Raw genomic sequence first — 12,494 nt, forward strand, 5'->3', positions numbered from 1 at the left:
ATCCAAAGGGCCAGGAGCAACAAAGAAAATGATCTGTTAGAGCCAATTATATTGATCAATTCATGTATTGATCAACCTCATCGACTTGAAATTCACACCAGAATGAGTATGTGAATGAAAGTGAAATTAAGAGCAAGCCCTGGAACACAAAAGGGTGAGGCAGCCAATGCATTCGAGGGAAGAGGAGCATGTACAACAGACCTCAGCATCTATGCCTTGTCTCAATAGTCATGATGTGGGTATGCCGGCGTTGGACTGGCGTAAACAAAGCTTGTGAGTATATTATCAAATAAATAGGTTGGACTAAAACCTGGTGTTGTCAGACTTTTTACTTGTCTCAATAGACCAGCTTCCAGATAGGCAATTGTAGTTGGGGAAACAAAATCCCAACTGCCTGTGTACAAAACTGGTACCATATTTACCAACTCAAAAGTGGTTACACGCCAACATATTTCACTGTATGCAAAGTACACAGATTTTTAATTGTAAAAAGCAAAATATTACGGTTACTGGAACCTGAAAAATCAGAAAATGCTGGAAAATCTCAGCAGGTCTGACAGCACCTGTGGCGAGAACAGCAGCAACATTTCAAGTCAGGATGACCCTTCATCAGATTTTTAATAGTTGTACCACAAGTCTGTGGAATATATTTTTCATACATCTTTTTAAATATGAATAGTAAATAATATTGTTTATGTATACCTCTAAAATTCAAACTAATTCTAGTAATTTAAAGGACCACAAGTGCTATACTTTAAGGCAGTCTTGCTATTCAGGAAGCAATCAAAAACTATTTCATTTATAGATTCAATGCCTAGAATTTATTGAAGCAAAACTAATCAATGTTGAACGTGTTCAACAGATCTGGCAGCATCTGTGGACAGAGAAACATAATTTCAGGTCTATGATCTTTTATCAGATGAAAGAAAAGCCATCAACCCAAAACATTAACTTATTTCTCCACATTTCTCTCCAAATGGTGCCAGAGCCGTTGAGACAATCTAAATTTCAGATTTGCAATATCTGTTGTATTTTAATCAACTATGCTGTCAATTTGTTACAAAGTATCAAAAGCACATTATACCACTTGATTTCAGTTTCATAGACACCATACTTCCTGTCACAGCCCCTGCCCAAACCGTCAGCTCAAAAAGAACTCTGTTAAGTTAATGTTGAGGGAGAAAAGAAAACACTTGCATTTAATACATGAGCCTCAGACATTTTGAAGAGTTTTACCTAACATAGAAATAGGAGTATGCCATTCACCATCCAAGTCTGTTCAGCCATTCAGTTATGTCATTTCTGATCTGTGACCTAGCAATTCACCTTGGCTAGCGAAAATCTATTGATCTCAGGACTTAAATTACAAGTTCAGCTAGGACTACTTTTTGTTGCTCAGGGTCCGATATTTCTACCATAATTCTATAAAGAACTGTATTCAAACTCGTCTCCTGAATGACCTTATTCTGATTTAAAGCCCAATGTCCCAGAATCCTCCACTACCTGAAAAAAAGGATTCTCTCTATTTATCCCAAGAATTCCTTTCAAAATCCCAAAACACCTCAACCAAATCATCTGTTTAACCTTCTGTGTTCAACAGAACACAAGCCTAGTTTTTGTAATTTCTCCTCATAAATTAATGCTTGGAGCCCTGGTAACTTTCTGATGAATTTCCATTGCACTCTTTCCAAGGTCTTGCTTTGAAACTATGGTATGCAGAACTGCACACAGTACTCCAGATGTGGTCTGACGAGAGCTCGCTGCAGCTGGAACAAAACTACCCTTGACATTCTGGCCCTACAGATATAAAGGTTAACATTTCATTACCTATTTTGATTTTTTTGTACCTGACATCATTTTAGTGATTCCTTTTAGACTTCCACTGCACCTAGCTCTTTATCATCTACAAAATACTCAGATCTATTGTGACCAACACTTAACCAGAAAATTGGAAATGGGGGAGGGGAAGAAGAGGAAGTGGTATTAGTGTGGGGAAAAAAAATCAGCAAGTATGCTGCTCAACATTTTACCAGTGACCACCGCTAGCATGACCCTTCTCTCGACCTGCGTGTTTTTCATCTATTTGTATATTTTCTGTTGTTTCACAATCGCATCACTATTAACAAGTGACGATCGCAAACACAAATTTCCACTTTTCTAGGGACAATAAAGTTCTATTCTATCATCCAATGCAGAATGGTTATTAGATGTTACTCGCTGCCCGTTTTAGCTCCTATAATTTATCTTGTTCAGTGAAGGAAAATGCGTTTTTTCAAAAATTAGAAGATACTTGTTCTTATTCTCTTGCTTAGAGCAAAACATTGCAAACTTTGATGCTAATATTTATCTTGACCATTACAAACAACTATTACAGGGCACATGGAAATCACCAAAGCAAGAAGCTAGTTATCCAATGAGCTGTTTACTTTCATTTTACTTTCTGCCATTTTCCATATCAATTTATATTTTCCCCTTTTCAGTACTTAACCAATTTGATTTTTAGCTATTTTAGTCTCAGACGCGTGGGAAGGTATTTCAGTTTAATAATCCCAAGAAGATTTATTTTTTTCAAGCTTCCTCCTTTGTTCTTCTATTGATAATCCTTGTCTTATGTGTCCTTATTACTGAATCAGCAAGCAATAGGAACAATCTTTCACTGTTTACCCTCATATAATCTTTGATAACTTAGAAAAGCTGCATTAGAACCGACTTAATCTTATTTGTTCCAGCTAAAGCAAACTCAATTTTAAATCTTTCTTTCTAGGTACAGCCCAAAGTGTCAGCCATGGCTCAGAGATAACAACCTCACATCAAATCAAAGTCATGGGTTCAAGCCCCACTTCAGAGATTGAAATATATCACTCAGGCTGGCAGTTCACTCCAGCCTGAAGGGAATGACACTGGCACTGTCTTGCTGATGAGACAAAGCAAATGCACCTCCTGCTCTTTCAAGTCTAAATAAAAGATCTGATTGCATCATTTAAAAAACAGAGTTTCCTAATTTCACTTGTCAATGCTCCTCATCTTTGAAATTAGCTGCCACGATTACCCACATTAGTACAGAACTTCTTTAGCTATGAAGCAATTTGCACTCTCCTAATATCATAAAAGGTATTAAAAATAATTAAGTTCTCTCTTCCCTCACATTTTCCCAATATCCTTTTAGATAATATTCACTATAATTACTTCTTATCATGTGATGTCTAACACATTGGACCAATGTACAAATTTACCACCCCTGTGTTTTTATGTTCAATGAACCAGCATAACACACTAAGTTCCATTTGCTTTTGTAGCCTTTTCTAACTGTACTTCCTATCTTTGAAATTTATCACTTAATGTCACTCTTTTGCTCAAGTAGTTAGCACCAATTTAATCACCTCTTACTTTGGATTTTCCCACTGGAAGATATGCACCAAAAACCTCCAACTTCATCTGCTGCTGGGATTCTCTGTCTGCTGCACTGAATGGAGTTTTGGCTAAACACCAAACTCTCCATTCTTGCTGTCAGCAGGGTGGTAACAAGCAAGATCGGAGAATGCTGCCCATGGTTTCACTGCATCTACTCCATAAAATCTTTTTATCTTTTTACCAAAGAGGTTTGGAGAAGGGTAGTAAAGAGAGAGGGCAACATGGTTGATGTGTATGCTACTTTAAATTACAAGCTACATTCTTGATATCAATGTTATTCCAAAGGTGTGAGAGTGAGAGTGAGAGTGAGAGTGTGAGTGTGAGTGTGTGAGTGTGTGAATGTCTAATTCTGAAATAATGGAGACCTTTCTACAGCTCTCATGTTTTTCCAGTTCTACAGATTATTTGTAATGACATTTCTATTATTCTCTAATAAGGTCACTGATTCTTCCCGGGAATAGTTCCAAGCAACCTCAATCCTCTGGTAACATGTCCAAATGGCCATTTTTCATACACCAGCCTAGATGGCAAAACCGAGTCTGACCTCATTTACGTTATTTCTGTTCTCTCCCTAAACCAGAGGCTGTCATGATTGATGATCGTTAAGCATAATTGGAGCAATTCTAAAGAGAAATATGTGCATACTTCTTCTCTACTAAATGCAGAGTCTCATCTTGGATGTATAGTCATGGAAAGTTGCCATCTCGCTCTAGAACAGGCAATCTGCATCAGACCACTTGGCAGATTTGCATTGGAGGCAGTACAGTGAAGGTTCACCAACTCGCTCCCTGGGAAGAGTGGGTTGTCCAATGATGACAGACTGAGCAAATTGGGTCTATTTTCTCTGGAGTTTAGAAGAATGAGAGGAAATCTCATTGAAACCTACAAGATTCTGAAGGGGCTTAATAGGGTAGATGCTGAGCGATAGTTTTTGTTGGTCGAGGAACTAAAACATGGGGGCACAGTCTCAGGATGAGGCCAATTATTTCGGGCTGAGATGAGGGGAAACTACTTCACTCTCTGCCCTAGAAGGCTGAGGATGCTCTATCACTGAATATATTCAAAGCTGGGACAATTACATTTTTTTTGTCTTTCAGACAATCAAGGGATATGGTGAACAGGAAGTGGTATTGAAGCTGTAAATCAGCAATAATCATACTGAATGGCATAGCAAACTCAATGGGCCATATGGTCTACTCCTGCTCCTGTTTCTTGTGTTCTTGTGTTCATTATCATGCACTTCTTATGGCTTTTAGGGGACAGAGGTGAGCTTCCCTTTAACATTCACAAACAGACACATAAACCCAAATTTTTATTCCCAGGGTACGTAGAACATACAACTGTACAGGCCCTTCGGCCCTCGATGTTATGCCAAGCCATGTCCAAACCCAAGATCAAGCTATCCCACTCCCCTTCACTCTGGTGTGCTCCATGTGCCTATCCAATCACCGCTTGAAAGTTCCTAAAGTGTCTGACTCCACTATCACAACACGCAGTGCATTGCACACCCCAACCACGAGTTAAGAATCTACCTTGGACATCCCTCCTATATCTCCCACCACGAACCTTATAGTTACGCCCCCTAGTAACAACTAAATTCACCCGAGGAAACAGTCCCTGCACGTCCACTCTATCTATCCCCCTCATCACCTTATAAACCTCTATTAAATCATCTCTCATCCTTCTCTGCTCTAAATAGAAAAGCCCCAGCTCTCTCAACCTTTCCTCATATGACCTACCCTCCAAACCAGGCAGCATCCTGGTAAATCTCCTCTGCACTCTCTGCAATGCTTCCACATCCTTCTTACAGTGAGGTGACCAGAACTGTACACAATATTCCAAATGTGGTCTCACCAAGGTCCAGTATAGTTGCAGCATAACCCCATGGCTCCTAAACTCAAACCCCCTGTTAACAAACGCCAACACACTATAAGCCTTCTTCACAGCTCTATCCACTTGAGATAATCTTCAGAGATCCATGGATATGAACCCCAAGATCTCTCTGCTCCTCCACATTCCTCAGAACCCTGCTGTTGACCCTGTAAACTGCATTCAAATTTATCCTACCAAAATGAATCACCTCGCACTTATCAGGGTTAAACTCCATCTGCCACTTTTCTGCCCAGCTCTGCATCCTATCAATGTCTCTTTGCAATCTACACGAGCCCCCTCATCCACTATTCCACCAAATAGTAGTACGAATCATTCCCCGATATTGTGTTTCTGACTCATGTCTGGCAATCACCAACCATGCTATTTTCATGGCAGGGATGGACTGGGGTTGGGGTTCCACCTCTACAAGCAGGCCTGAGGCAAGAGGATGCCAAGATGGTCATGTTTGACGTTTACTTGTACCTGGATATTTGGCATCCCAGCCAACTTATCCATCTCCCATCCACCTTCATGCCCTTCTGTACCAGTATGCCCCCTCAAACTCTCATTCCCATAACTCATGAGCCTTAAAGATCAGAAAGTATGTGCTTATTCTGACAATTTTATGAGCATCTCAGCCATTCAAAAGCATCTTCATAAAAGAGTCCTCTTGGGAGCTCATAATACAATCAAAACGAAGCTTTCAGCCCCCTTGACAGCTGCAACAATAGCCCTCCAGGGCTGAATCTATTGAAACTCAGTTGAGCAATAATAATAATAATCACAATAGTGCCTACCATACAACTCAGCTCCATGAAAATAGTAGACTTCAAAATGCTACAATGGACATGGGTCTGGGAATTCCAGAATCAGCTCCTGCCCACCATTTTTAAATCCCACCCGCCTCCATTCCGGCAGACAGAAGCATGAAAATTTTCAACCTACCAAGTGATGGAAAGTGTCATTGACAGTTCTATCAAACAGCATTTACTCAGCAATAACCTGCTCACCAACACTCAATTTGGGTTCTGTCAGAGCCACACAGTTCCTGAACTCATTACAGCCTTGGTTTGAACTTGGACAAATGAATTGAATTCCAGAAGTGAGGAGAGAGTGACTGCCCTGAGCAACAGGGCAGCATTTGCCAGTGTGACATCAAGGAGTCCTTGCAAAGCTGAAGTCAACAGTTATCAAGGGAAAACTTGCCACTGGTTGCAGTCATCCCAAGCACAAAAGAATGGTTATGGTTGTTGCTGGTGAATCATCTCATTCCCAGGACATTGCTGCAATAGTTCCTCAGGGTAGTGTCCAAGGCCCAACTATCTTCAGCTGCTTCATCAATAATCTTCTCTCCATTGTAAATTCAGAAGTGGGGATGATCGTAGACAATCAGATATTAAAGCAGTTTGTGTCCATACACAACAAGACCGGGACAACATTCAGACATGGGCTGGACTAGTGAGCTTGCACACGCCGGTGGGAAAGAGACTGCAGCCTGAGTGAGATTCAGCTAGAGTGAGGGTATCAGAAATTTGGAGTTGAGCAGGAATTCAGTGCTGAGGGGAAGAGATGTGCATCTTCGGGAGAAGCAGAGAGGCAGACCTTCTATCTTCTAGAGGTAGAAAGAAATCAAATCATGATATCATAGCCAGCAAGTAAGTGATTGGCTGGTGACTGGTAAGGAGTTTCTTTTTTCTCTTGTTGTTATTGATCTAAGTTGACTTAAGGCTTAAGTCTTGGCATGAGATCCGACCCTGTGTTATGCGGGAATTCAGGGACCTTCCAGTGTCCCTGGCACCTTCATGTACAGAAAGCATGTCCAACTGCAGCTCCTGTTAGACCGCTTGAAGGCTGTGAAGCTGCAGATGGATTCATTTTGGTGCATCCGCAATGTTGACAAAGTCATGGATAATAATTTCAACGAGTTGGTCACACTGCAGATAAAAATTACTGCATGTGATTTGGAAATTGATGAAATCAGACTGAGGAAGAGAAGGAAGGCAGTACAGGCGTCCCTTGTAATCATCTCCCTCTGTTTTGGATACTTTTGGGGGATATGGGGGATGGTAGCAGCCAGGTTCATGGCACCATGGCTAGCTCTGCTGCACAGGAAGGCAGGAAAGAGAATGGCAGAGCTATAGTGATAGGAGATTCAATTGTATTGCAGACACAAATGAGACTCCAGGATGGTGTGTTGCCTCCCTGGTACAAAAGGTCAAGGATGTCTCAGAGTGGTTTCAGGGCATTCTTGGGGCGGGGCGGGGGGGGGCGGGAAACAGCCAGCTGTTGTGGTGCATGTAGGCACCAATGATATAGGTTAAAAAAAGGATGAGGTGCTACAAGCTGAATTTGGGGAGTTAGGAGTTAAACTAAAAAAGTAGGACCTCAATGGTAGTAATCTCAGGGTTGCTACCAGTGTCATGTACTAGTCAGAGCAGGAATGTCAGGTTAGCTAAGGTTAATACATAGCTTGAGGGATGGTGCAAGAGGGAAGATTCAAGTTCCTGGGACATTGAAACTGGTTCTGGGAGGGGCGGGACAGTACAAATCGGATATTCTGGAACGAATATCCTAGGGGGAGTGTTTGCTAGTGCTGTTGGGGAGGGTTTAAACTAATGTGGTGGGAAACGATGCCAGAGGTCAAAGGGAAGTAAAGTGGGGCCAGGAAAGAGGAAGGCAGAAAAACCAAAGACAAAAATCTAGAAGGGCCATATTACATCATAATTCTAAGAGATCAATAAATGCCAAAAAAAAAGCCTGAGGACTCTGTGTCTCAATGCAAGCAGTATTTGTATTAAGGTGGATGAATTAACTGTGCAGTATCATTAATGGATACGATGTAATTGGGATCATGGAGACCTCTCTCTAGGGTGACCAGGGATGGGAACTCGACATCCATGGGTATTCAATATTCAGGAAAAATAGATGGAGAGGAAAGGGGGATGGGGTGGCATTACTGGTTAAAAAGGAGATTCATGCAATAGTAAGAAAGGACATTAGCCTGGACAATGTGGAATCTGTATGAATGGAGTTGCAGAACTCCAAAGGACAAAAAACACAAGTGGAGTTGTGTACAGGCCAAACAGTAGTAGTGAAATTGGGGATGGCATCAAGCAGGGTATTAGAGATGTGTGCAGTAAGGGTACAGCAGTTATTATGGGTGATGTCGATTTGCATATTGATTGGTCTCACCAAACTGTTAGCAATACGATGGAGGAGGATTTCTTGGAATGTACAAGGAACGGTTTTCTTGACCAGCATGTTGAGGAACCAACTAGAAAGTAGGTCATCCTAGACCGGGTAGTGTGCAATGAGAGAGGCTTAATTAGCAACCTTGAGGTGCAAGATCCTTTGGGGAAGAGTGAGCATAGGATGGTAGAATTCATCATTAAGATGGAGTGACACAGTTAATTCTAAGACTAGGGTCCTGAACTTGAGGAAAGCTAACATTGACAGTATGATTCATGCATGAGACTAGAATAAGCTAGCCAAGGATATTGGAGGGGTTGACAGTGGGTTGGCAATGGCAGACATTTAAAGAACACATGGATGAACTTCAACAACTGTATATTCCTGCCTGGCGTAAGAGTAAAACAGGCAAGGTGGGTCATCCATAGATAACAAAGGAAATCAGGGATAGTGTTAAAGCCAAAGTGAAGGCATATAAATTGGCCAGAAAAAGCAGCAAACCTGAGGACTGGATGGAATTTACAATAAGACTTACAACACTAGGTTAAAGTCCAACAGGTTTATTTGGTAGCAAACACCACTAGCTTTCGGAGCGCTGCTCCTTCATCAGGTGAGCAGGAGATCTGTTCTCGAACAGGGCATATAAAGGCACAAATTCAATTTACACAATAATGATTGAAACGCGAGTCTTTACAGCTGATCAAGTCCTAAAGGTACAGACAATGTAAGTACAGAGAGCATTAAGCACAAGTTAAAGAGATGTGTATTGTCTCCAGACAGGACAGTTAGTGAGATTTTGAAAGTCCAGGCAAGTCATGGGAGTTACAGATAGTGTGACATGAACCTAAGATCCCGATTGAGGCTGTCCTCATGCGTGCAGGACTTGGCTATCAGTCTTTGCTCAGCAACTCTGCGCTGTCATGTGTCGTGAAGGTCGCCTTGGAGAACGCTTACCTGAAGATCTGGGGCCATCCCCACACCCCCACTTCTTGCCTTCAAACAACTGCACAACCCCAAACAGACCACTGTCTGCAGCAAACTACCCAGCCTTCAGGAGAACACTTGATCACGACACAGCAACCTCTGCGAGATGTACCAGATCATCGACACAGATACCATCTCACATGAGAACACCATCCACCAGGTACACAGTACATGCTCTTGCAACTCAGCCAACGTTGTCTACCTGATACGCTGCCGGAAAGGATGTCCTGAGGCACATTATATTGGGGAGACCATGCAGACGCTACAACAACGGATGAACGAGTACCACTCAACAATCACCAGACAAGACTATTCTCTTCCTGTTGGTGAACATTTCAGCAGTCATGGGCATTCAGCCTCCGATCTTCAGATAAGCATTCTCCAAGGCAGCCTTCACGACACACAACAGCGCAGAGTCGTTGAACAAAGACTGATAGCCAAGTTCCGCACACGAGGACGGCCTCAATCGGGATCTTAGGTTCATGTCACACTATCTGTAACTCGCATGACTTGCCTGGACTTGCAAAATCTCACTAACTGTCTGGAGACAATACACATCTCTAACTTGTGCTTAATGCTCTCTCCACATACACTGTCTATACTTTTAAAACTTGATTAGCTGTAAAGACTCAGATTTCAATCATTATTCTGTAAACTGAGTTTGTGCCTTTATATGCCCTGTTTGTGAACAGATCTCCCACTCACTGCTGGGGTCTCAGCTATTTACCATTTATATAGATGATCTGGAGGAGGGAACCACGTGTATGGTGTCGAAATTTGCTGATGACACCAAGATTGGTGGAACGGCAAATTGCGCGGAGGGTGTGGAGAGTCTGCAGAAGGATCTAGATAGGCTGAGCGAATGGGCCAGGAACTGGCAAATGGAATTTAATGTTGGCAAGTGCAAGGTGGTCCACTTTGGTAGGAATAATGGTAGGAAGGATTATTAACTACGTGGCGAAAAACTGCAGCAGGCAACGGTGCAGAGGGACCTCAGGGTCCTTGTGCATGAGTCGCAAAAACCCAGCCTGCAGGTGCAGCAGGTGGTCAGGAAGGTGAATGGGACGCTGGCCTTCATAGCGAGGGGGATTGAATATAAAAGTAGGGAGGTCTTGCTGCAGCTGTATAGGGCATTGGTGAGGCCGCTGCTGGAGTACTGTGCGCAGTTTTGGTCGCCGCACTTACGCAAGGATATTTTGGCCTTGGAGGAAGTGCAGAGGAGGTTTACTAGGCTGATACTGGAGTTGAGGGGGTTGAGCTATGAGGAGAGGCTGAATAAACTAGGCTCGTACTCGTTAGAGTTTAGAAGAATGAGGGGAGATCTCATTGAGACATATAAGATGATGAATGGGATGGATAGGATAGAGGTGGAGAGACTCTTCCCGCTCAGAAAGGACAGTAGGACTAGGGGGCACAGCCTCAAGATTTTGGGGGGGGGGGGGGGTGCGGTTTAGAACGGAGTTGAGGAGGAACTTCTTCACTCAAAGGGTGGTGAATCTCTGGAATTCTCTGCCCTTTGAAGTGGTGGAGGCTGCCTCGCTAAATACTTTTAAGACGCGGGTTGATGGGTTTTTGATAAGCGAGGGGATTAAGGGTTATGGGGAGAGGGCGGGAATGTGGAACTGAGCCACGACGGATCAGCCATGATCTTATCGAATGGCGGGGCAGGCTCGAAGGGCTGGATGGCCTACTCCTGCTCCTATTTCCTATTTCTTATGTTCTGACAAAGGAGCAGCGCTCCGAAAGCTAGTGGCTTTTGCTACCAAATAAACCTGTTGGACTTTAACCTGATGTTGTGAGGCCTCTTACCGTGTTTACTCCAACCCAGTGCCAGCATCTCCACATCAGGAATTTACAATCCAGCAGAGGAGCCAAAGGGTTTAATTCAAAAGGGGAAAATAGAATGTGAGAGTAGGTTTGCAGAAAACAAAAACTGACTGTGAAAGCTTCTCTAGTTTGAGTTATATGGGGAGGCTGGATAGACTCGGACTCTTTTCCCTGCTGCCTTGGAGGCTTAGGGGTGATCTTATAGAACATAGAACATAACAGCACAGTACAGGCCCTTCGGCCCTTGATGTTGCGCCGACCAGTGGAACCAATCTAATGACCCTCTAACCTAAACTATTCCAATGTTATCCATATGCCTATCCACTGACCATTTGAACGCCCTTAAAGTTGGCGAGTCCACAACTGCTGCAGGCAGGGCATTCCACGCCCTTACTACCCTCTGAGTAAAGAACCTACCTCTGACATCCGTCCTATAATTGCCACCCCTTAATTTAAAGCTATATCCCCTCGCGTTAGCCATCACCATCCAAGGAAAAAGGCTCTCACTGTCCACCCTATCCAATCCTTTGGTCATCTTGTATGCCTCAATTAGGTCACCTCGTAACCTTCTTCTCTCTAATGAAAATAACCTCAAGTCCCTCAGCCTTTCCTCATAAGACCTTCCCACCACACCAGGCAACATCCTGGTAAATCTCCTCTGCACCCTTTCCAATGCCTCCACATCCTTCTTATAATGCGGCGACCAGAACTGTACGCAATACTCCAAGTGCGGCCGCACCAGAGTTTTGTACAGTTGTAACATGACCTCACGGCTCTGAAATTCAATCCCTCTACCAATAAAAGCTAACACACCATACGCCTTCTTAACAACCTTATCAACCTGGGTGCCAACTTTCAGGGAGCTATGCACATGTACCCCGTGATCTCTCTGCTTGTCAACACTACCAAGAGTCCTTCCATTAGCCCTATATTCTGTACTCCTATTACTCTTACCAAAGTGAATCACCTCACACTTTTCCGTATTAAACACAGTTTGAGGAGGAGCTTCTTCATTCAAAGGGTGGTCAATCTCTGGAATTCTCTGCCCGTTGAAGTGGTGGAGGCTACCTCGCTAAATATATTTAAGTCACGGGTAGATAGGTTTTTAGTAGGCAAGGGAATTAAGGGTTATGGGGAGAAAGCAGGAAAGTGGAACTGAGCCACTTCAGATCAGCCATGATCTTATTGAATGGTGGGGCAGGCTCGAAGGG

The 12,494-nt window shown here is 43.0% G+C and overlaps 1 protein-coding gene across 14 annotated transcripts in view; it reads right to left on the reverse strand.

The window, feature by feature from the left end:
* Positions 1-12,494, reverse strand: part of LOC145346767 (uncharacterized) — a 381,295-nt gene that overhangs the window by 205,151 nt on the left and 163,650 nt on the right. The gene's annotated exons all lie outside the window — the stretch shown is intronic.

This window comes from Carcharhinus amblyrhynchos, chromosome 8, assembly GCF_965287045.1.
Source record: "Carcharhinus amblyrhynchos chromosome 8, sCarAmb.v2.hapA, whole genome shotgun sequence".
Taxonomy (NCBI): domain Eukaryota; kingdom Metazoa; phylum Chordata; class Chondrichthyes; order Carcharhiniformes; family Carcharhinidae; genus Carcharhinus; species Carcharhinus amblyrhynchos.